At 39.5% G+C, this 24980-nt stretch overlaps 1 long non-coding RNA gene across 1 annotated transcript; it reads right to left on the reverse strand.

Annotated features, from left to right (window-relative positions):
* Positions 1–247: 247 nt before the first annotated feature.
* On the reverse strand, positions 248–16457 carry LOC114609842. Its single transcript, XR_003709593.1, has 5 exons — positions 16228–16457; positions 4847–4903; positions 3233–3438; positions 1504–1659; positions 248–1274 (listed from the first exon to the last, which is right to left on the reverse strand). It is a non-coding gene; the product is annotated as an uncharacterized LOC114609842 (long non-coding RNA).
* Between the last annotated feature and the right edge of the window lie 8523 nt (positions 16458–24980).

The following is a 24980-nucleotide window of genomic DNA, read 5'->3' on the forward strand; positions in this document are numbered from 1 at the left end:
TACTCTACCAGTTTCCACTTCCACTGGTGATGACACTCACCAAATCCCATATTGCAGTCCATCATGGACTTTCCAGTCTGACATATAATGTGAAGATACAGGTGCCTGCCATGTGGGTCACCCTGAAGCAGCCTTCCAGAGATGGCCACCTTCTCATTACCCACATCTCAAATTTCCAAGCAATCTATGTACTAAAGAAGTCACAAATTAAGATCTATGTTCAGAATTTAGGCTTCTGTAATTTTCGGAAGTAATTTTCAGTTTATTACAGAAATTTCTCAGTACTTTTGTCTATAAACAAAGAATAGTTTGGAAGAAATGTATATTTACAGTCCATTGTTTGAAAAAGTTTCTTAGTGGAAAAACAAAGTATAAGCTTTCTAATGCTGTTTTAAATCAAATGTGCCTCACAAGAAGTCTGGAGAATGGAAATCTGGATATCCTTAAGGTCTTTAAGGTAATGATTTAGAGGCCCAGGATTCAATGGAGGCAGGCTTTGTGTTGGAGGTACATATTGCAAATGATTTTCAGGGAAAGTTTTGTGCTGGATCAATAGGTCAGATATCTTGATGCTGCAAGTTTGGAGAAAAATGTATTTGAGATATAGAGCCAAGGAAACTCAAATCATGAGGCAAAGTGCAAGCTCTTCACAAAATCATAGTAGTGAATACAATATGTAAAATGTAGTAATCGATGCAAAAAGGTGAAAATGATTCAGGCTATGTCACAACTGAGGGACTAAGGTAGCCAGCTGGCCTTTTGTTGGTGATCTTACTTGTCTTGTACCTTCTGAAACTTCAGCATGACTTTATTGACTCCAGTGACATTATTGTCGCAGATAAAATGTCATACATTTTGAGTCTATAAGTACTTGATCAGAGACTTGGCAGAAGGAATTCAAATACAGTTGCAACTCAGTATTCAGAGGCTTCCTTCCCACTGAAGAAAGACATGTCCAGCCTTAGATTGTGGTCACTGATTTAAATGATTTATATCAATGTCACTGCTGTGCTGTTGGGATATGTCATTTCCATAAATGAATCCCATTATGTCATGTCTGTTTGTAGACTGTCTTGGCTTGCTACCTTCATGGATTTTTAAAAAGAACAACTTGAAATGTCTTCAGCACTTCGCCTTTTAGGTTTTATGTTATCAGGATCTGGAATGGTAGAACAGCTGACATGGTTTTTATTACTTTGTTCTTTGCAAAGACTGGATTTTTTTTTTTTTTGCACATTAGTTTTCTACTTCCAGAATTTTGATGAGCTTGAACACTGTAATTAGAAATGCAAAATGAAAGTTACTTCAGTGAGTTTGCTAAAAATGTATGTCTTTAATGTCAGGAAATCTTACCCCTATCGTGGGCACAGACATCTAAATCAAAGGTCCAACTAAGTAGTATGGAAAAGGGTAGTGAAGGGTATGAACAATGGCCCAAGAAATAGCCTATTACCCAAGGTGACTTCCATTAAAGAAGTATGCATTGATGGATTAAGAACATACAAACCTGCAAGTCTTTTAAATTCTGCAGCTATGATGTAAGAGGGACTTATTTAGTCTCCTATATTTTAGGGTCAGTCTTGATTATGCAACCAGGCTCTGTCCCACAATCAGCTGCATAATCCTTCATAGGCAGTTGAGCTGTTGGTGCTTCTATTTCTTTAGCAAGAATAATACCTTCCTCACAGGATTGTCATGCTAGTTATAGTAGTATACTTATATTTCACTTCTGGACTTATATGCCATTTATGGAAATGACATATTCCAACAGCACAGCAATTGCATTTGTATAGTGTGATTTAGATGTCATAACTATGAGAAAATATTAGGCATTGTTTCTGAACAATACACAATCTGGATTTAAATTCTCACTATGTGTGTGTTTTTTGGGAGATGGGTACATCATAGAGTAAGATTGGGTCCATGAAAGAGAGAAATTGAAAGAAGGGTAAAATAGAGTAATAAAGACATGATGTGATAGTCATGTGACTGATAGTCATGTCATAAATAGTGACAATGTGACATAAAAGCAAGCAGAGAAGAGACTATTCAAGAGAAGGACCTGTGGACAGAACAGGGAGAGGTGAGGAAGATGCTGGAGAGTCATGAAGAAGAATAAAAAATGATGGTGGGGGAGAATGTCACAAGCAGCTTGGTACTTGGAATGCTCATTTAAAATTACAAACAGAAATTGCTCAGTGGTAGAGCCCTAGCTAGCAAGTGGAAAGCCCTCAGTCCCCAGTACTGGCCAAACTATGGATGCTTTAGAAATCAGAATTTAATAAAGTAACAATTTGCTGCCATATTTGTCCTAATTATTCTCAGCAACACAAAAATGGTTATAGTCAGTAATTTACTTATTGCTTAGCGCTCTTTTAAATGTTAAGTCTAGACTTCAGAGTTTTAAATGATAAATTATTAACAAAACTGACACACACATGTATATATGGTTTAAATTGCCATTTCACTTGATGTTTAACCTCACCCATTTATTGTCTGTGGCAAGTCTATAAAATGACTCGACTGAATTAGTAAAAACTGAGCTACTGTCTGTGGAGAAGATACTGACTTTCAGCTTTAACATTATTGTTGACTCATCAACAATATGTGTTTTTATTTTAAATACAATATGTGTTCTTCATTTTAAACGTGATACCTCATTAGTTGATCAACCTCAAGCTCACAACAAACTACACCATAGCTCATGTCTGAACAAAAGCTTGTCTAGTACATGTTTTCTGTATAAAGCAAATCACAGTCCCCTTGTTCTAAAGGCCACTAGATAGCTCTTAAACACTATACTTAGAGGAAATGTAAATGAGTTTGATCATCAAGGAAAAGCAGAAAATGTAAAATATGTACCGTTGAACAGACTGCAACAAGTGCACTTGTTTTTTTAGTATAGAAGCCTAAATAAGGCAGGGGTAGTGTTGGCTGGAGACTTGGACATTGGGAACTTAGAGCTTTCACTGCTATTTATGTGAGCAGGTTCACGAATGACTGCAGAGGAACTGAATGGCTGATTTGGAAGTTACAAATAGATTGTCAGTAAAGCAGATGTATTCACAGATATGCACTTTGTGAACCATGTGGTTTGGCCTCGATGGTTTGTGCTAGTTTCATGGTAGTGTTGCCTCATGAAGAGAATGATTTTTTGGAGTGCAGATTTCTGAGAACAGTTCTTATGTATTTTTTTTAGAACCAAGACCAGACCCAGAATTTTTAGTCTTACCTCTCCTTCCCATGGACCATGTGGCTATTTCCATTCCTGGATGTGGTATGGTCTCGGATGCCTTTGAGCCCTTCTCTGTGGAGTTCCTTCTTTTCTTTCTTTGATAGGACAGAGTAGATCATCTCAGTTCACCAGGTCTGGCATCACAAAGTCTGTGTGGGAAATTCAGCTCAGCTATTCACAGATCATGTTACCCAGTAAAGGTCCTAGAACATATGTGGCTGCAGGTTGTTCTTATTTACGATCATAACAGTATTCTTTACCTCAGAACATATAATTAAGTATCTATGCAGATCACTCCATATAATATCTGACATATATATGTCCCATGTATGCCTCTGCCTGTCCTCATTTGTCATCTCAGCTTCTATACTACCATTGTTGGTTCCCCAGCACAACTGATGAATCCCTCAACATGGCCCCAAATTGCTTTTGTCTGTGACTGTTAACACTGAAGGAACTGCACTGCTGACAAGGTTATGCCTTTGCTCATATGTGAGCTTCCTAGGGGAAGAGACAGGAAGATGTATTCTTATTTACAACCACATCAATATTCTTTATTTCATAACATATGAAAAAGTATCTATGCATGTCACTCCATACAACATGTGACATGCAGACTCCTAGTACATGCCTCTCCCTGCCTGGATTCCTCCTCAGTCTATATCAGCTTCCATGATAACATCTAAAGAAGATTTACAGTGTTTGTCTAGTCCCCATCAAGGTGCCAGTTGCACAGAAGATGTTCAGTGTTATTTGCTGAGTACGTGTTTTGATTAGCACACATATATGTAATTTTAAATCATAACAAATTGATGACGTTTATGGTAAGGAAGAAATCTGGGCAAATGAAAAATATCAGTCCCTTTATGAATTCAAACCAGTGACACAGTGCAATGGACTCCCTTAAAGTTAATCATAGACAACAAATCAGATGTCCTATACCTTAATGCTGCACTGTGCAATTTCTTAAAGTCTCTTATGATTGTCTCAGAAATCTGCTACTTTTGTGGACCCCCCCCCTCATAATGTCATGGAAGATCCAGGGTATGTGTGATGTTTTCTAGGCTTCCCACTCATTAGGGTGGTGCCTGTCAAACACTTGAGAATGTTCACCCCAAACCCTAGAAAACATTAACATGCTACCACCCCCTAATAAAGGCAAAGAGTATATATTTTGCTAAGTATTTTACTCCCTTTTCTAGAATAAGGCTTCCTAGTTACTAGATAAATGGATGTTATTCAGGTAAAAAGTTTTCACTTGTTAGAGTATAATTTGGAGTATTGTACTGAAGTAAGAGCCTCTAAACTCATCTTTTCTCAGGTATAATATGGCTAATATCATCTGTTCAAAAGAATTCCCCAAGACTCACTTTCTGGAGACCATCAGAGCAGATATGATATGCTGGGGGTGGAAGTGTCTATTTTTAGCAGGGTTTGTGGTGACTTTGGCAAATATGACCACTCTAGACCCTGAGAATTGCACTATCAAACAGTGCCCCAACAACTGAATTAAGGATAGATACAGTTATGATATGTGGCTTTGAGTGAGATATACAAGATTAATTCCCAGAAAGGTTCATGCATAATATTTAACATTCCAACTAATCAGACCTATCAACAATGCTGTACTCTGTCCTAGCTTCCTTTCTGTTGTTGTGATAACATGGCCTGATAGAAATCAAGCAAAGGAAGGGAGTTATAGTCTGTCATTGCAGGGAAGTCCAGAAATAAACTCAAAGCAACTGTTCACATTGCATCCAATAGCAGAAAGAATAATTTCATACAGGCATAGGGCTTAGCCAACTTTCTATGTCTTACACTGTGTAGGGAAATAATGTCACCCACTTTCAGGCTGAGTTTTCTCACATTGACAGAAGCAATTAGGACAATCCTGTACAGACATGGTCATAGGACAACCTGATCAAGACAATTGCTCATTGAGACTCTCTTCTTAGGTGACTCTAGGTTCTGTTAAGTTGATGATTAAAACTAACCTCCCCTACATCCAGAACATGAGCTGTGCAGTGATACCTGAGCAAATGTGTGATGTGAATGTCTCTTGCTTCTGTTAAGAACAAGGGGTTTCATTTAACTTCTCTTCTATCCTCAGTTTTAACTCTCTTCCTGATAGAGGAGAGACTTGGCAAGGTCATGTGTGGTTCTTGCTTTCCTCTTATGTCCCTGCTCTCTAGCAAGTAAGAAGCAAAATGAAAAGAATCCATGTCTTTTCTAGTGATGCTCTGTGAGTGGCTTCTGTGCCAGTTGCAGGAAATCCTGAAGTTTCTTAAAGAGAAGTTTGACTTTTCTTATTTGTTTTCAGGTTCTTCTGTAAGACCTGCTTCTAAAATGCCTATTATTCTTTTTACTTAACATTTCTCATTCCATTTTAACAATGTGCCTGACCTCATATCCTTCCACAACTTGGCAGAGGTGGCTTGCTCATTTTCTTTGCATCATTTCTTAGTAGCCCAATTCCCTTACTTTCTTTCATTCTTCAAAGAGATGGTCTGATAGGATTTTGAGCCTATAAACTCAAGCTAGAGAATGTTATATAAACTTCTAAACACTCAAAGCTTTCTAGCCTAGACTTTTCATCACTTCCCAGAGAGAACACCTGCTGAACATTTTGTGGAGACTCTGCTATGGTAGATTAGTGCCTTTGTGTTCCCACTAAAATTATTCTCGGTGTGCATATCCATAGAAGGAAACTATTTAGGGACATTTCACAACACTTCTATCTGGAAAATGGGGTAAGCCATTCATTTGGCTTACTGATTAGCAGAGTTATAAATTACAGCATTAGAATGGTGCTATAAATAATAACAGGGGTTACCTCTATATAGGGTGTTGTCTTCTCTCTTTGAGCTTTCATGATACTACCTGAGAATCACATGATTTAGTGTGATGCATGAGGCAATGGTAAGACAGTCGCAAGTCTGGATTCCCTCCTTTGCTTCCTTAGAAATCAGTGGGGTGACCAAGAGGAACAATTTCGGTAACAAGTTGTAAAGGAACATGCATCTTAACAGTTATTTTTTTTCTATCTCTATACTGCTGAGAATCAAGTGGTATATGAATAATGGTTTGCTTTAAACTGAAGAGTTATTAAGGGCTTTAACTATAATTAGAGCAATACTGCCATTTCTATTTGTTTCATCCAATGGGGAAATGAGTTTAGAAAGAACCAACAACAAAGCCATCAGGTGTGGGTACAAAAGCCTGAGTGAGATAATTAGTTTCCTAGTTTTCTTTCCTTTTGTCCCACGGTTTTTTAAATTAATTAACTAATTTAGTTTGTGCCAGGATCTCATGTAGCTCAGGATTTCCTTCAATTCACAATGTAGCTGAGTCTCCTGATTTTTCTACCGGAGTGGGGCATTAAATGTTTATGCTGTTAGGTCCTGTCTTAGTGTTTTATTGCTGTAAAAAAGACACCATGATCAAGACAACTCTTAAAAAGAAAAACATCGAACTAGGGGCTTGCTTATCCTTTCAGAGAGTTAATTCATTGTCACAGAAGGGAGAATGGAGGCAGGCTGTAAGGCATGGTGCTGGACAAGTAGTTGAAAGCTACATCTTGGTCTGTAACCAGAGAGAGGGGATAGGAAAGGGAGTAAGGAAGAGAAGAGGGAGGAGGGAGGTGGGGAGGGGGCAAGAGAGAAGGACAGGGACAGGTAGAAGGAAGACTGAGATTAGGCCTGGCTTGTTATCCCCAGTGACACACCTACTCCAATAAGGCCACACCTCCTAACCCCTCTCAACAGTGAACCAAGTGAAAACCAAGCAAGCATTTGAATATATGAGCCTCTGAGGGCCACTGCCATTCAAACCACTACAGGTTCCAAATCATCAAATGACAATCCAGGGTCAGCTCAGGCTGAACACCAACCAGGTAGGCAGAATTGTTCCTTAAGGTCAGCACTCCCCCAAAACCTTGTAAAGTGGGTTTCTGTTTGTCAGGAAAATCCATTACTTCCACCCCTTTCCACCCACTCACTCAGGAAATAGCATCTGGCTCCCTATTAACTCAAACAAACCTGCCACAGACCAGAGCCCCCATACTAGTTCCTAGGCAGCTCCAGATAACTCACCTTCTTCTTGCTGCAACTTAACTCTTTATAACTGCCAAGATTCTCCATACCAGTTTTGCTCCTCTCTGCTTCCTGAGAGATAGCCTTGGCAGCTGGAATAAACTTTTCTACCCAAAGAATGGCCTAGTTTGGTCGTTTTCACCTTGCTTTTGCTTATAAATACCAATATACTTGGCATGTGCCACTTTGATATTAAATTTAAATTTTATTGCATTTACTTGTTTGTTTATATACATATGCTTCTCTGTATGATACATACATGTGTTATATATGTAAGTATAGGTGTTATATGTGTACATGTAACAGGAAGTCCCAAGAGAACATTACTTAGATACAATCTATAACTAATTGAAAGTCTTTATTCCAGCTGTTTGGGTCTACACTTAATTGCTCAGGATCCAAGCATAGCCCAGAGCATTTAGAGCAAAGCATAAACCACACCCTGTTATCTTGTTGCAGAACTTCAGGAGGAGGTTTTACATAAGCAAGAAGTTTAACAGAAGCCAAGGTAAGTTAGCTGGGATATATCGACCTTAGTTTACTAGAATAGAATTCAGTAGGTCAAATTCTATTTAAACCCAAACCTAAAATGGCTTCAGCAAAAATACTACATGGAGGAACCTCTGCACTGTCTTTTCCTGCCATACACAGAGACTAGGGAAGTGTCAGGTGTCCTGTTCTATCACTCTCTACCTTACTCCCTTGGAGACAGGATCTCTTTTAGAAGATGGAACTAGACTGTATTTGTCCATCCCCAGGAGTCTGGGATTACAGGGGTATGCACAATCATATCTGGTCCTATGTGGGGATAGAGTTGGGTGGAGAATTTGCACTTGGGTCTTCATACTTGCATAGTAAGCACTCTTATCTACTTGCTCTATCCTTAGCTGTCCTTTTGAAAAATTATTATTTTAAACTAGTATACAAAGTGATGGATTTCATTATGACAACATCATACAGATGTCAGTATTGTTTTCTTCTTCAATCACAGACTGTCTGGAATCATTTAAACAATATTTCATAGCCCACATACCAGTCAATAGGTATGTGAAATTTTGATTCAAGGTCAAACATCACATTTTCCATTCCTGACAATTGGCAGTGTTCTAAAATGTCTTAGAACACCAAAGAAAGAGCTCTCCACACTTTTTAAATGGAAGAGTTTTTTGACAAATGAAAACCACAGGCTCTTTTTCTTAGGCTTTCCCATTACAGTGAACAAGAACTAATTAAGCTTTGCCTATACTCTGGCCAGCACGCCAGCTTCCAGCTCATTAGTGAGAACTTGAAGTTTGTGGTGCCTGTTGTTGCAGAAGCTGAATTATAAACATTTCTTCACACTGATACAAACGTTCTCTGAATGAAAGGAATACTTTATTATGTTTAAGTTATCTGTGCAAACAATATGGTTTATGAGGAACACCTGCTTTCCTTTAAGAGATCTGGAACTTTGATACATGCCAGGCAGAGGGTCCCCAATCTAAAAACTCAACCAATGTGGGCATTGTATCTCTAATGAGCTTTGCTGGTGGATCGCATTTCACGCTTGATAGCACAGCTCCTTGCTGCAGAGTCAACCTGCCATCTGTGTCCTCAATGGGAGAGAACTAACTCCAGGAACTTTGAGTCTATGAACTTCAGCACTTCACCCAAGCATACCTTTCCCTTTGTGCCTTTTTTCCATTTCTGTGGTAAATCACAGAAAGTACAGCAAGTACAGTTCTATTAGTGCAACTTCTAGAAGCTTACCACACCTGGGGTGGCCTGGAGGATGCAGTGGGAAAATGTTTTTCTTCAGACTTGGTTTGCCCTTTATCTTCAGTAGGTAGAGAAGACATAGATCTCCCCCACCCTTTCACATAAATATGCATAGACACTCACTCCAAAATCTTCCCTTTGTCCTCAGCATTCAGGAATCGTGAAAGGACTCTTGGTGAGAATTTATTTTCACCCCTCTGCTGGTATCTAAGAGTCCTTTGAGTCTAGGAGGGTCTGCCATTAATTCACAGAAAATACACAAAAATTTGTTTTCTGCTTTCTTTGTTCTCTACCTGGATTTGCTTTGTGGGAGTAGTAGGCTTCTTAATCTACTTGCCTTTTTATTTCCTTTTGTCCTTTTTGACATTTTCTGTCTTTGTCTAATTTCATACAAACCCTTTTGATTTCATCTTTTAAATACTCTGTCACATTTATCTATTCTCTAATGTCCCCATTTTTGGTAAGAAGAGCTCTTCTTTGTTTTTTGGGTATATCTTTTTAAGGCATATTATTCTGACTTCTTTTTCCTGTGAGGTCACTGGTGATGGTTATTCTGAGATTGTCCCTCTTTCCACAAGGTGTATTGTGACTACATGATTCTTTAGTTCTTTACAGACTTTGCTGGTGTTTACTAAACTTGTCTGACAGCTCTGGCGCTGCCCACGGTACTAAACTCGGGTATAGGCCTGGGGGATTAAAGAAATACTCAGACTCGCGTCATCCCTTGTGAGAGAATGCCAAAACTTTTACTGAGCAGGTTCAATATATATACCAAGCCAGGGAAGGAAAAATACAAACTCAGGAAAAAACAGGAACTCAACTGGGGGCAATAGGATGTCAAGTGTAAATTCCCTTCCTGGGGCACCATGCCTTAGTCAGGAGGTTTTGATCCTAGAAGAACCTCAGAATGTTACTTAGTAGACAGCAGCATATGGAAAGGCTCAGTCAGGGCATAGCAGCCCTACGGGGTCCTACAAGTCCCCTGTTTTTATGTTATAGGTGAATAGCATCTGTCTTAGGTCACCTTCTGTCAATACCAATTACCCGTCATTGGGAATCCCTGCCAGCCTCAGGGTCCCTGTCTTAGGTAGGTAAGGAGTGCAAAGGAGTTGCCTGTCATTGACTAACTATTCTTGGTAAAGGCTGAGCCAAACCTGGGCAGAAGGGTTTTCTCATGCCAGCAAAATGAGCACCTGCTTAGTAACTGCCTGGGACTGGATCTGCTGTCTGTGAAGGCGGCAAAGAAATATCAATCCTGCTGTGGCTGCCCCACAAGACTAGGACTCCCAAAGGCAAAGGACTCTAGCCCATCCTTTAAGGAGCCTTCCTACCAGTTTGAGTCCTGCTAGAAACTTCTCTCCATAGAGAGGCTGCACACAAGTAGCATTAAAATTAACATAAAAAATTGTTGGTTTCTTAGAATTAGCAGTAGCTTTTCTAGTAGTCTTGTTGGTGGTAACTATAATTGGCCAGGTCGTACTGCTTATCCCCACTGGCATCAGAACTGGGACTTTCTTCACAAGGCTTCAGTAGATCTCCACTTGGGCAGGCTGTGTAGTGACAGGATGCACACAACACTCAGGAATCCAAACAGGAATTTCAGCATCTTTAGGAAAAAACACAAACCTCTCACCCTGACTAATACAAGGTCAGGGCCTTTCCATTTCTATAAGCCCAGTGCCTTCTGGGCTTGTTTCCAATGTCTGTCTGCTGCAGACAATGCATCGTTAACCACTAATAAAATATTTAAAATATATAAAATAAAGGATAATCTTGTATGAGGTGAGGTAACCTCCCCCCTTTTTGTTTTTTCAAGGTAATTTTTCAAAGTTAAGTGTGCTCTTTCCACTATAGCCTGGCCTTTAATGGCTGGCCATCTCTCCAGTCCTGAGTTACTAGTTAAACCAAATTTCTACTATCAAAGTTGAATTCTTAACCATACCCAATAAACACCTTTTTTTTAAAACATAAAACAATGAAACAAAACAGACAATTAACAGATTGCCGCACCAAGGACAGACAATAGACAGGGAAAGCAGAACTAAGGATTTCTCTAGTAGGAGCCAGAAAGAAAGCAGAATGTATACCAGGAGGGCTCTGAATTGCGGTATAAGGATGGAAGCATGATGGGCAGAATTTTCGCTGCATTGTCACTGATTAAACTCATGATATACTCATTATTCCAGTTATAGAGTACCCGCTCTGCCACATGGAAGTGAGGGCTGGAAACACATTTGGCTGACTATTGGAAAAGAGGCTCCGTCCCGGCTGCCGCCACCTGGGGCTGAGTAGCTCGTTTGCTCTCACCTCCCCTTTTCCAGGCTCCTGTTCCAATTTTTTGACCTTGCATTTCTTCAATTTTTCCTTTTCTAAAATTTCTCCCTGATCCTCAGAGCTGGAGCTATTCTCCACCTCATACAAGGATTCCTTACCTGCATCATCCTGTGTCAATATACATAGAAAGGAACTCACAATACCCGTGGGAATCAAAGCTCACACTCTCATAGTGCTGCTTTCAGTTTGATCCTGCTCTGCTTCTCCAATACGTTCCACTCTCTGAACCAACCAGCCAGCTCCTTCCAGGAACGATCCAGTCAGGTTCTCCTCTCTCTCCCGATCTCAGTGGAACCCTCCACTTGACAGCTCCGGTGCTGCCCAGGGTACCAAGCTCGGGTGTAGGCCTGGGGGATTAAAGAAATACTCAGACTCAGGTCATCCCTTGTGAGAGAATGCCAAAACTTTTACTGAGCAGGTTCAATATATATACCAAGCCAGGGAAGGAAAAATACAAACTCAGGAAAAAACAGGAACTCAACTGGGGGGCAATAGGATGTCAAGTGTAAATTCCCTTCCTGGGACACCATGCCTTAGTCAGGAGGTTTTGATCCTAGAAGAACCACAGAATGTTACTTAGTAGACAGCAGCATATGGAAAGTCTCACTCAGGGCATAGCAGCCCTGTGGGGTCCTACACTTGTTTAGCTATTTATAGCTAAGGAAATTTCCTTTTAAAAGCTGTCAGCTGTAGGCTTCCTTTCAGACCCTGGTTATAACTGTGAAGTCTGTGGTATGGTATTCCTTTTTTTTTTTTTTTGATTTTTTTTTTATTGGATGTTTTATTTACATTTCCTATGTTGTCCCCTTACCCCATCCCCCACGTGCCCAGGAACCCCCAATCCCCTCACTCCTCCTCCTTCTTCTCTGTGGATGTAACCTCTATCTACCCCCCCCACTCCCACCTCCCCCCCCTCAAAATTCCCACCCCCTGGGGCATCCAGCCTTCATGAGGTCAAGGTTCTCTTCTTCCACCTATGCCCAGCAGGGCCCTCCACTCTTACATATTCAACTGAAACGCTGGATTCCTCCCTAAGTGCTCCCAGGCTGGTGGTTTAGACCCTGGGAGCTGTAGTTGGTTGGTATTGTTGCTCTCCTCATGGTGCCGCAAATCCTTTCAGCTCTCCTTCAGTCTTCACTCTAACTCCTCTATTGAGAACCCCATGATCAGTTCAATGGCTAGTTGGTATTTCTTAGGATAACTAATAATAAGAGCCACTTTAGCCTGTTAGGGTGCTAAGAGCTCCGAGAGAAGAGGAGTGGGAAGGAAAGTGTATGTGTTCCTCTCTCTTCTTGGTGTGACCGTTAATCATTGATCTCCCTTGGTTAGTATGTACTTTCACAACCAGTTTTGTTTGATGAGCCATTGTAACTGCTCTGTCAGAATAAAGATATTCTAAAGGGATGCCTGTCTCAACCTGACTATGAAACTGTTGAAAGTATAGACCATAAGGAAATTGAAATTCTCCTAGAAAATCTTATGATGGAAGAAAGAAAGGAATAAGTCAGGGGGGGATCTCACATACTGACCAGGATTACTTAGATATACATAATTCTTGGACCTCTACTTAAACTGTAATTTCACTTCAGGACCCAAAGACAGACTTGAAGTGTTTGCCAGAACTCTTTCTCCCTCTTCCCAGGGCTTTCCACTATTCATTCTATTGGCTTAAGAATTGAAGATTGGTGGCTGGACCTGAGTTAGGACTCAGGTTGTATCCCCAAATTAAATAAAACCTTGATTGACTATCCTGTGTTTACCCTTTCCAAAGGTACCAAGTTCTTCTAATATTGAGGATCTAGTAGTGTGTGTGTGTGTGTGTGTGTGTGTGTGTGTAGGCTAGAGGTAAACATCAGGTGTCTTTTATCTCTATTCTATTTGTTTCAGCAGAGTCTCTCACTTGAACTAGACCTTGCTGATTTGCCTTCTCTAGCAAGCCAGCTTGTTCCAGGCATCCCTTGTCTCTACCTTCATTGCTCTGGGAGAGATGATGTGGACTACCGTGTCTGGTATTTATATGGACTCTGGGTATCTAAACTGTGGTCCTCACACTTGAAGTAGAAACTGTACAAACTTACTTTGAGATGTCTTATGGCAGAAACAGAAGTAGCTTACGAAGAAAAATGATGTTTTCACATGAACATGGGTATCACTTTGGCATAACTAAGCATTCTTGGTTAAGATGTAGCATCACAAGTGACTGGACTTCAGTTTCTGCTAGTAAGGTTAACATGTTGTCAGACTTCTGTTATGTCTCAACCTGGATAACAATTTCCTTTTCCAGCTGCCTAGCACCAGGCTTTAACCTTTTCTTCACTCAGTGTGGAGTGCCTGGGGAAACTGCAATTCCTTGAGAGTATTGCTTTAATAGTTTGGTAGTCAGAGGATGAGTACATGTGATTTCTTTAAAGTGATGTCACTCATATCAGGATGGTCACAATAATGTATGCATCCTTGTCTCCCAAATCTGTGTGTTGAAATTCTAAGCCCTCAAATGACTTCATTGAAAGGTTGAAGCCTTGCATACTTCTTATATTTGAGGACAGAGTCTTTGTGCATAGGGTTAGTGTCCTTGAAAATGATAGGCCTCAAAAGACATGCCTTATTACTTCTACCCTGAAAAATATAGAGGGAAGAATCAAGAATCAGGCTTTCTTAGCCATTGAATCTGCTTTTACCTTAATCTTGGACTCCCTGACCTCCAGAACAACAAGAAATAAAATTTCTGTTGTTTCTAGGTTTATCTACTGTCACAGACATTTTACAGAAGTCCAGACTATGATAGTCATCAAATTCAAGAGAAAAAAGTCAGAAATTTGAACAAGGTGAGTGTTGCTTCATGCTAGGTCATCACACATTACAATTAGAGATCGGATGCTTGTGATGAAGAGTATAGGATGCACAGGCCCAGATGTGCAGCTAACTTTCATCAGTTTCTGATGTTTTGTCTTTCAAAAATATCTCATGTTCTCCTGAGTTTAGGGAAATCTAACACACAAAAGAGTGTCCTGGTTAACATAATCGAAGCAATAAATATAAGAGGCAAATGTTTATGAGAAACAAGAACTTGAAATAAACAATTTTGAAATAAACAAGAGTGTGTACAACTATAGGGACCACACATATACAGGACTGTACATCAAGCACTATAAGAGACAATTTTGCAAAATGAAAGAAACAATAGATATGTATGCATTACAGTCACCATCTCCCTTCCCTGGGCCTGAAGTGCTTACTGATAAAGTGTGCCACTTTTAGGCACTTAGTCATGGTACTTTGAAAAAGCTATTGCTTTGAGAAAGAGGAAAAAATTCTGATAAAAAAAAACAAGATTGAAATTTGTATTTTACCTTCTATACTTAGAGATGGGAGGAGATGTCAGGGGCAGCCCTGCTTACACACTGAAGGCCTAAAATCAGCCATAGGCCTAAAATCAGCAATAGGTCCTTCATACATGTATACTAACACGAAGTCTTGGGTCTCAGTGGAAAAACATTGAAACAGATGGTTATAAGCTAATGTAAACAGGCAGCTTTTGTGGAAATTTACCAGCCTGAGTAGTCATAGACCTTGTAAATAGGTAGCCTTGGCAGACAATACCAACTTAGATAAGGACAAGCGAGTCATAGGCAGAGTCATAGTGACTTGTCCCCTGAACCTTCACCCAGCCGATACCCGGTTCTGAAGATATCTGTATTCTCCCTGAACACCCACACTCCAGTGCCATTCCCTTCCCCACATCCTGCCTTTCTGTGTTTATAATCCCTGTGTGAATGAATTATGATTTGAGAAAAAAAATTATAATAAAAAAAGAAAAAAAAAGAAATTTGATTTTAACCTGATGTTGACAATCAACAAATAGGCTGAGGAGCTGCTGTAGCCTTCTGTCTCTTATACTTTATCCTAAAATTGAAATCCTCTTATAACCACTTCTCCCTCAATCCAAGCTTAAAACACTTCTGCCAAGCAAAGGTCATATCCACTACCAGGGTAAAGTTCATGACTTCCTGTAATAACTTAATTTTTAATTAAGGACTTCACATTTTAAACTATGTGATGTATTCAATGGCTTTTATGTACTTAGATTATATTGACTATAAAATTACTCAAGCCTATTTCAGTTTCATCATAGAAATCCATTATGCTTATTAGACAAAATTCTGAGTTCATTCATTTTATGAATGCCAGTATCATTTGTAGAAGTAATAACTGTTATGTATAAAGGTGTTCTTTAGAGAAGAATTCTAGCTAATAAATGTAGAGAATGTGGTGGCATATAAAAGTCTCTTCTTGTTGCTAGGAAAATAATACCCTCAGACAGCCATTATGCATCATCAGGACCACTTGGTGAGAGGCTGAAAGGAGTTTAAAAATGAGGTAGTCCACTGCACTACTTAATATAACAAAGTTTAGAACCACATAAGAGGTCTTAGGTACTTCTCAATGGGATGTGGATATGAAATGTTTATGTTAAAATATTTAAATGGGTTAACCAAGCCTTCCTCTAGGGCTTATGCTTTACAGTTCTCATTTTTGGAATAGAGATAGATACCATCAAAAAAGGGGAACAAAAAGAAATCTATAATTAACAAGGTAATTCCTCCAACAAACCAAAGGTATGTAAAAATAAAAGGGGAGAGTAAATACTGTATTTTCAAGTCTCAGTAAAAAATAAAAATAGATCATTGTGTTAATTTTTGCTGGGGTGATGTGAATAAGTCTTTTTTTCACTGAGGGCACTAGGGACATGCCACAGAAAAATGTTCCTCTAAAGTCCAGTTGAGTGACTAATAATTTCATTTGGTTTACATATACATCATGCATGAAGGGTTACTTGCAGAAGCATGTGAGATTCCAAAGCAATTGAACCACTGCAAAGACAATGGCCTCGAGGAGGTTGCACCACGGAATCCCATTTCAGTTGACCGTCTATTTCCCATCTACTCTATCTTCTAAGAGCACTTGCTTCTGGGGAAGACAGGAGGGCACAATGGCTGGCTGATGAGTCCCCTTCCCTGTTTAGGGATGCTTCAGCACTTTTAGGAGGTATAACTTTGGTGGAGGAAGTTTGTCATTGAATGGGCAAGTTTGAGAGTTCATAGCCTGACTTTACTTTTGCTTTACTCTCTGTTTCATGTTTGCTGTGAAGATGTGGTTGCTTAGCCTCCTGCCCTGGACCGTTATGGGATGCTCCTCTGAACCCATAAGCCAAAATAAACCTTCTTCTCTTAGTTACTTTCAGTTGTAGTGTTTTATCACCAACAAAAGTAAATCTCTCTCTCTCTCTCTCTCTCTCTCTCACACACACACACACACACACACACACACACACACACAAGATGTTGATGTTAGGAAAGACTGTGAAGTATTCAGGGAAACTCCCTGTACTTTCTACACATTTTTTCTATAAATATGAAAATGCTGTGAAGAATAAAGTCAGTTTTTGTGAGAGGAAACCTAGGGAAAATAATATTTGTAATAGCTATATCTGATGAGACAATACATCTCAAATCTCTGACTAAGTCAATAATCAAAACAAAACTGAACAAAAATGCTAAGACATTTCACTAAAGATATGTACTGGCTGGCTAGTACCTGTAGAAGAAAAAAAATCAAAAACAAAACATAATCCTATGTATTACAATGAAAGTCACTAAACCAAAACAAAAGCTAAAATTTTAAAAAGCCTGAGAAAACCAGGGACTTTAAACATGCTCAGAACAAGGTCTTTTATGTAATCCTGGAAGAGATGTAAAGTGGTCTAACTACTGTTGTAGTCACAGTGTTTATGTAGCGATCTTAAGAGCTACCAGATCCTTTCCGAGGAACTCAAGTCTTATGAAAGCATTTATACACTAACACTGGGTGCAGTTTTATTCATAATAACGAAACCTCGTAAACATCCCAATTGTTTATCAGCAAAAAAATACATAAAGTAAAATGTTTTTTATATTATGGGATACTACTCAACAATGGAAGGACAAACTGCCAATGTTCTTGGCAGCATGGGGTAGCCTAGAATTTACATTTAAGAAAAGATGCTCAACTGTACAGTTTCAATATTCAAAACAGGCAAATTTATCTGTGAAGATAGCAATCAATGTGATTAACCATGAGTGATGAGGATGAAATGGCTGCTGTTATTGTTGTTTTGTAAACAAAACTTCAATAGAATACAGTCATATATTTGTTTATATGTTGCTTATGGTTGAGCTCACATAATAACCACAGTCTAGTTTGTTGTCTAAATGGGTCCAGATGATTGTCTGAATGGGAAATATCTGCTATGCATTTCATTATAGAAAACTCTCGATGACCCCTAAGGTAACTGACCCAGAATAACCAAGTGCTGATAAGGCTAAAGACTGGGCTACTAGTCAGTCTACTTCTGTGTGGTTGGAACTTCCCATTATGAAATTTTTAAACCGAAGAACATCCTCACTGAGAATTCTAAGGTACTTTTTGTTTGAACTATTAATTCTGCTTTTTAAAACTTTAAAGAAAGAGTAAGAAATCTATTATGAGAAAATAAAGATACCAATGAGGCACCCCAACCTGGTATGGAGCTCAGGGATAATATTCAAATGGATTACAAACTCTGACTGAAGTAATGAATATTCATTTGTGAGAAATGCATTTGTCCTGGTTGTGGCTTTTTTGTTAAGTTGATAAAAGCTAAAGTTGTCTGACAAGAAGGAACCACAATTTAGAAAATGCCTCCATAAGACTAGCCAGGTTTGCTGACTGTATATGGGATGGATCCCCAGGTGGGTCTCTGGATGGCCTTACCTTCAGTCTCTGCTCCACACTTTGTCTCCACATTTCCTCCTGTGAGTGTTTTGTTCCCCCTTCTAAGAAGCACTGAAGCATCCACACTTTGGTCTTCCTTCTTCTTGAGCTTCATATGGTCTGTGATTCCTATTTGTATCTTGTATTCCGAACTTTTGGGCTAATATCCACTTATCCGTGAGTGCATACCATGTATATTCTTTTGTAACTTGGTCACCTCACTCAGGATGATATTTTCTAGTTTCATCCACTTGCCTGCGAATTTCATGAAGTCATTGTTTTTAATAGCTGAGTAGTATTCCATTGTGTAAATGTACCACATTTTCTGTATCCATTCCTCTCTTGAGGGACATCTGGGTTGTTTTCAGCTTCTGGCTATTATAAATATGGCTTCTATGAACATAGTGGAGCATGTGTTCTTATTACATGTTGAAGCATCTTCTGGGTATATGCCCAGCAGTGGTACAACTGGGTCCTCAGGTAGTAGTACTATGTCCAATTTTCTGAGGAACCACCAGACTGCTTTCCAGAGTGGCTGTACCAGCTTGCAATCCCTCCAGCAATGGAGGAGTGTTCCTCTTTCTTCACATACTCACCAGCATCTGCTGTTACCTGAGTTTTTGATCTTAGCCATTCTGACTGGTGTGAGGTGGAATCTCAGTGTTGTTTTGATTTGCATTTCCCTGATGACTAAGGATGTTGAACATTTCTTTAAGTGCTTCTCAGCCATTCGATATTCCTCAGTTGAGAATTCTTTGTTTAGCTTTCACTAAACCCAGACGCTATTGTGGATGCCAGGAAGTGCTTGTTGACAGTAGCCTGATATGGCTGTCTCTTGAGAGGCTCTGCCAGAGACTGACAAATACAGAGCCAAATGCTTGCAGCCACCCATTGGACTGAGCATGGGGTCCCAGATAGAGGAGTTGGAGAAGGGACTGAAGAAGCTGTAGGAGGAGCAACAGTGTCAACTGGCCAGACACCCCAGAGATACCAGAAACTGGACCACCAACGAAAGAATACACATGGAGGGACCCATGGCTCAGGCCACATATGCAACAGAAGATGACCTTGTTGGATATCAGTGGGAGGAGTGGTCCTTGTTCCTGTGGGGGTTCAATGCCCAAGTGTAGGGGAATGACAGGGTAGGAAGGTGGGAGTGGGTAGGTGGGGGAGAACCCTCATAGAGGCAGGGGGAGAGGGGATGGGATAGTGAGCTTTCAGAGGGAAGACCTGGAATGGGGATAACATTTGAAATGTAAATTAGAAAATCCAATAAAAAAGAAAAGAAAACAAAAGACTAGCTGGTATGCACACCTGTGGGACATTTTCTTTATTAGTGATTGATGTGGGTGGGCCCAACCATTGTAGGTAGTGCCATGCCTAGACTGAGAGTCTCGGAGTGTACAAAGCAGGCTAAGCAAGCCAAGAGGATCAAGCCAGTCAGCAGCACTCCTCCATTGCCTCTATTTTACTTCCAGTTTCTACTTGAATTCATGTCTTGACTTCTTCTGAAGAGAGAGTATGATGTGGCAAAATAAGATGGAATATGCCCTATCCATTGCAAGTTGGTTTTGGTTCTAATGTTAGTATATGGTATAGTGTTATCACCCAGCAATAGAAACCCTAACTAAGACAATACCCTTTACCAACCTCCTGAAGCTGTGGAAATAGTGTGTTCCTTGAAGATTTGTTTATCTGGAATCTTGTCCATCTTTGTCTCTTTCCTTCTGAGATCTAACTCATGCTTGGTGGTATGGATACTGTTGGTCCAGAGAATGATATATTTACCTAGGAAATGAAGAGTTGGTGGCACTTGGGTAGGCTTACTCATCCAAGGACTTGGCAGGTGAATGGTGGGTATCACTTAGGCTCAGTCCCTTCTCTGTAGATGTACCCAGTTAATTACTAAAAATGATCCTGTGGCTGTATTCCTTACTACCGACCCCAATGTTTTGTGTTCCCAAATGACACACACACACAATTTATATTTTGATATGCCTAAATCAGCTCAATGATGGGGCCACTTCCTAACCTCCATGTAGCTAACCCATCTCCCTGTGATATTCTCAAGTTATTACTTACTAAAATTTATAGTCCATCTTTGCTGCCCTGGACACAGTCGGGCAGACCTTTTGGGGCTACTCTCTCCTTGCTCTTATATGGTAGCTATGCTTTCTGTCCCACAAATTCTCAGGCATGGCATCTCTTCTCTCCTCCTTCTCCTGGCATGGCGAGCTCCTCTTCCTTCTTTTTCTTCTCTCTCCCTTGCCCAGGAATCCTAAAAGTCCCGCCTCTGTCTGCCTGGCCCAACCATTGGCGGCTGGCAACTTTATTTACCAATTAGAACCAACTGGAGGCAGGGTTCCTCAGTGTCTTATGTGGAGATGTGGGGATTCTCAAGCAAACATTTTTGGGGCCCCAAGTTAATATGACATGAGCAGCATTAGGCCAAACCCACTACACTTTGCCACTGACTGTTCCCATCATAGGATCTTGTTAGTTTTAAAAGCAATGCCACAATCTAAAAATTAACTCAGTGTGACTATGTGTTAAGTTTCAAATTTTGCTGTGCGGTATGGCTTATTCATAGCTTCGAAATTGACACACAGATATTTTTGTGTGTATTCAACCCAATGACAGTTTTGAAATATTAGGTTCTAGGGAAATTTGGTACTCTCAAACTAAATTTAAATATAATTTTTGAAGTGAATCATTTTACTCATTTCCTCCCTTTATCATTTGCTCTTGCTATTTGGATATAATTAACAGTTCACTGGCTTCCATTTCGTGAGTCAGTCCTGAAGGACTCAGGCATCCAGCACTGAGCTGTTATTTGGGAAAAGGTACAACTTCTAAAGGGTTTAGAATCCAAAGGCATTGTGAAGCAAATTTACATATGGAAATAGCTTAATAATGCAATTAGTAGATTTACACTAATTGTAAAGTACATAAAGGTTGGCTTCTTATCAAAGAACTTCTAGTCACACCACTATTTTTAAATACTACCTACTGGTTCCTAAAATTCTGTTAAAAAAAATCCTGTTGTTTAAGGTCCATTTCTTATGTGAGCATGTTATATATTATGCTACTTATCTCCTTGTTTTAGCATGATATGTTTGAAGAAAATTTAATTTCTTCCAAGTCTTCCTTGATAAGAACCAATATTTGCATCATGCTTTATAACTCTCTGATCCCCTTTCTGGATCTTTCTTCTTTGTAAACATTCACAAATGGAAAACATTCAGGTAAGCATTTGTGGTCCTCAGACTGATTCAGCTATGGGCTTGAGGAAGGACAGTAACATCATGGGGGTGGCAGTATCTGGCAGACCAAGTCCCATTGTGGCAGAGGGGTGAAGCCTGTGTTGACAAGGTCCCTCCTTCCTCTCTTCCCTCTGTGTCCTGAATCTATTGGATGGAGCAGCCCACACTGAGAGATACTAGTTGCTTTTCCACATGACAAATATCTCTGGACAAAGGCTCTCAGACACATCTGGAAACATGGTTTAGTGACCTCCTCTGCAATGCTCAGTTCATAGATGGTTGCTCCATCAAGATCAGACATCACTGTGGAATGAGTGAGCAAGTAAAAGCCACAGAATAAGTCAATGCCTGTAGTTCATGCTAGCTCTGTTGCCTTCTCTTGCTTCCATTTCAATTAATGTTTCAGACACTTACATCAAATACAGAGATGCCCTACTTTAAACAGTTTAGAAGTGAGGGAAGGACCATAAAATGAACAGAAAAAAATGAAATGTTCTATGATATAAAACCTTTTTTGGTTAAAGCATTTAAATACCCACTAGTGTTAAAAGTATATAGAAAAATTGAAAAAGTAAAACTAGACTAACCTTTATTTAGTGCACTATAAGAGATGTCTATAGACCCAATAGGAGTGAACATGTTCTAGGGCTGGGATGTGATAGAACAGTCATAGAACACATCACATGCCTGAAGCACTGAGTTTGTTCCCTGAAGCATGAGAAACACTGGCCAAGAGGAGCTGTGGTGATGTTTCCTACTTGTCTTGTAATAACTAATATAACTTCCAAAACCTTAGGAAGTTGGAAAATACACTTGTGAATACAGGTCGAGTTTCAAAGAAGTCTTGGGAAAAAATTAAGTGTGCAAAACATGTCATACCTTAAGACACTGGTTTTGCTGAAGGGTCTGCTAGGCACCACAGGAATAGGGGAAGGATAAACTAGTTCCAATAGAATGAATAAGGCTGGCTCTCTGAGTGACAGATGGGTGCAGACTTCAGCAGGAGAGCTATGGCCTAGAGTCGTCTGAACATCTGTATTTTTGAGGAGCAGAAGGGTGAAGACGTGGGAAGACATTAAAGAAGAAGTAAGCTTCTCCATTACACCTTGGAGCTCATTTGTGGGTAGTGCAGTACAGTGGCATCAGGACAGAGATTTTAAATGATAATTTTAAAAATACTATTTATTTTTAGAGTAATTTTTTCATAGCAAAACAAATAATACAGTTCCTACATATCCCTTACCCACACACCCTCACTTGAAGTTTTTCTGCAGAGTGTGTTTAGACAATGTGTTTCTGCAAAGCTAGTGGGAGTGCTTCAGTCAAGTGAAGGAGGTGAGGCTGCTGCAGAGTCCTTATGTCCCAGGTCTGGGGTGCAGAAACATGGAAGAGTTGTGTGGGTTCTATATAGGGAATCATGAGATGGTAAGTTTCTTCTTCATTTTCTGAAATCTTGTAAATAAGAATGAATGTGATATGTGACAAACAGTAAAACAATTTTACCATCTTATGTCATCGATAATGAAGATTTTTATTGGCAACTAAAGAGATTCTTTTTGTCTATCATATGTCAGAAAAGACAAAATAATTTTGCATTTATAGTAGGCTTTGAGAAATTCTGCTAAACAGAATAGTGAGCATATTCTGATTCCAGACATCAGAACCACTTTTGACAATGGGTTGTAATCAATAAAACCTAAGAGAAGATATTCTGAGATGAAAACCCCAAAGCACAATTCAGGCATTTAGACATAAAAATAAAGGTGATTGAGGGAAGGAGAGAAGACTCTGTAGTTGCTTTACAGAGAGTCTGGGTTTGGTTCCTAGCACCTACATGTTGTCTAATAACAGTCTGTATCTCCAGTTCCAGGGGATCTGATACCCTCTTTTGCCTCTGTAAGCACTGTATAAAAATGTTCCACAGACACACATACCCATACACATAAAAATAAATCTTTAATAGACAGTTTAGGAAACACAATCTCGCAGCAGATTCTCTGGACCTTTTGTTTCTCTCTTACTTGTTCCCCTTTTGCGTCACGTTTCTTCTTCCCCACCTTTTGATGTTCCCGAACCTGAGATACAGGAGTTGTTTTGAGAGTGTGTTGATTGGCACTGAGCTGCTCCTCACTCTCTACATTTTGCAAGGTTGTAGTTTTCTGTAATGATCTCTATTTATTGCAAGAGAAGTTTGGTTGATGATTGGTGGAGAGCTATACTTATCTGTCGGTAAAATACATATTTAGAATGCAGTTAGGTATCATGCCTCACCCAAGATACTTCAACAGTATGGCTGCTTAAACAAAATCTGAAGCTAACATGAAAGGGGGAAATCTCACAGAGTCCTCCCCACACTCAAAGAGCTACAGGAAACTTAAAGAGGCTGAGGGCCAGAGAAATATTCTTCCTTAGAGGTGAGCCCCAAATTAGTTATTCAATACCGAGTGGGTAGCCCAGATATACTTTTAAGTAGCACTAAAAGGTGATAAGGTTTATTTATATATTTGCACAAGTGCACACACATGCACACACGCATGTACATGCACACACACGCGTGCACACACACACACACACACACACGCTTAAGAAGAGGTCATGATTTTGAGAAGTAGCTAGTGCAGGAGATATAAAGGAGGGATTGGAGGGATGAAAGGGAAGGGGGAAATGGTGTATTTTATTTCAAAACATGTAAGAAGGTAATTTGAGGACTGATAGTATTCTATGAACTGAGTATCTCCAAACAAATCCCTGTCCTTCTTTGTCTAATTTCAGTAATGACAATACTCAAACAATGTCTCAAAGATTCTCTGTTTCCTTAATGTCCTTTTCTGGTTGGGAGTGGTGAGTCAAAGTTTTCATTGTGAGTGGTAACTACCTTTATTAGGCAGAGCAGTCTAGTAAGTTTGTTTCTCTTCACTCAGATACTTTGGCATATTGAAAGATTCCCTCATATATTAAATGAAGGGTCCTTTAAATTGTCATATTTGTGTAGGTTTAAAGTAGACCTTTAAATTAGGAGATCACGTCTACTTTGTTTTCTTTTATTTCTATAGTTTTATTTTAGGTGTATATGCATTTCAGGATCAGTTTACAAAAGGCATCCTGGAATATTTTTTTAAAATGTTTTAAATCTGTCAATTAATTTGGAAACTTTTGCTGTATCAATGACATATTTCCAACCCAAACACATGGCATCCTTTCACTTATTGAGGTTTTCTTCTCTTTCAACAATATTTTGTTCTTTGAAAAGTGATGGTTTGGAGATTTTTAGTTAAACCAATTTCTATTTTATTATGTTGAGCACAGTGTGAAAGTACTTGACTTAAGTTTCATTTTTCAGACCATGAATCATAATCATATAGAAATGTGGGTCTCCCAGCTCTTGTGGATCATTGGCCAATTTGGTCCACAAGGGCAATGAGGGCAGAGACATCGAACAGGGGTTTTGGAAGCCCTGTGAGTACCTGGGGTAAATGGCCACACCATACTGCTTGTCAGTAGGCAGATAAA

The sequence above is a fragment of the Grammomys surdaster genome, unplaced genomic scaffold (assembly GCF_004785775.1).
Source record: "Grammomys surdaster isolate TR1022 unplaced genomic scaffold, NIH_TR_1.0 125985, whole genome shotgun sequence".
Lineage (NCBI taxonomy): Eukaryota > Metazoa > Chordata > Mammalia > Rodentia > Muridae > Grammomys > Grammomys surdaster.